Here is a 1,223-nt window from a genome sequence, read left to right as displayed (position 1 = left end):
TCAGAGAGTTATAACAGAGTTCATGTTTCCATCTTGTAGCCTATACCTGCCTGACGTCTCCTCCCAGCGGCCACGACCCGCATCAGTCCACGATGCAAGCAGCTTTTTTTGGCATCATAGAGACGTTTTTGCTTCTGTGATTTTGTTCATTGAAGCTGAAGTCTTTTCCAGGTTAATCTATTCAGCATTATTAGCACAAGATAATAAATACATCAGTGTATTTGCAAAAACAAAAAAAAACAATTCTTCCAGGATATCATTTGGAGAAATAAGCTTCATTAACTGGATACATGTATTCTTTGCAATGCTAATGTTGACATGTTAGATCCTGCAGTGATTTTCTCAAGATAAAGTGGTGATCTTGGTGAACAAATGTACCAAAAAGATTACCAATCAGGCTCTGTGAATCATTTTCAACTTTTTACCACATAGGCTGTTATAGAGTACACTGGTGGCTCACTTTTCTTATTGAGGACATACAGTAACGGAATTTGTCTCCCTCTATTGGAAAAACGCTGTAACAACAGTTACATTCAACAGACATTCACTTACAGTAATAGTGGCTGAACGAAATACCCCCAAAAGTTAATTCTGCTGGAGAAAATACTTGTTGTATAACGTGGGCTGGGAAATAAGTGGTTACCTGCATTGCCATCACTACATTTTGAATATGTCTGTACTTGTCAGCTCAGTGAACAACAATAACGATAAGAAAAACACACAAGAAACTGCAATCAACTTCTTTATTTATTGTGGCTTTTTAAAAATAAATAAGATGTATTGAGAACATCAACGGCAGATATTACATTTGTTGTCAAATCTTTAAAACAGATAAATAAAAAAATTGGAAATTGAATGACCCTTCCATCAACAAAGAATAAAAACACATAATGACCCTCCCCTATTTTCCTTCAGTGTTCCATTCCACAAATACTGAACGGTCCCTTACTCCTCTTTATCCCCTGTGGGATAAAAGACTGCAAAGAGATCTCTCCAACCCATTTATTTCTTGGCAACATGCTGCGCATCTCCCTGTGACAGGTGCATCTTGTCTAACAGCTCCTCCAACTTTTAGAAACACCCAAACAGCCCAAAAAGGGCCAACTTCTTCCTGACAGCACTGTTGTTGCCAACTTGGCTTTTGCTTGTGGTGTGACTAAATCACAATCTTTTTCAGATGAATTTAAATAAAAAGGTTAATTAATGCATAATAATCGTGAAAC

This window comes from Perca fluviatilis, chromosome 12 (assembly GCF_010015445.1).
Source record: "Perca fluviatilis chromosome 12, GENO_Pfluv_1.0, whole genome shotgun sequence".
Classification (NCBI taxonomy): Eukaryota; Metazoa; Chordata; class Actinopteri; order Perciformes; family Percidae; genus Perca; species Perca fluviatilis.
The sequence above is the reverse complement of the archived record's forward strand: the minus strand, read 5'-3'. Positions refer to the sequence as shown.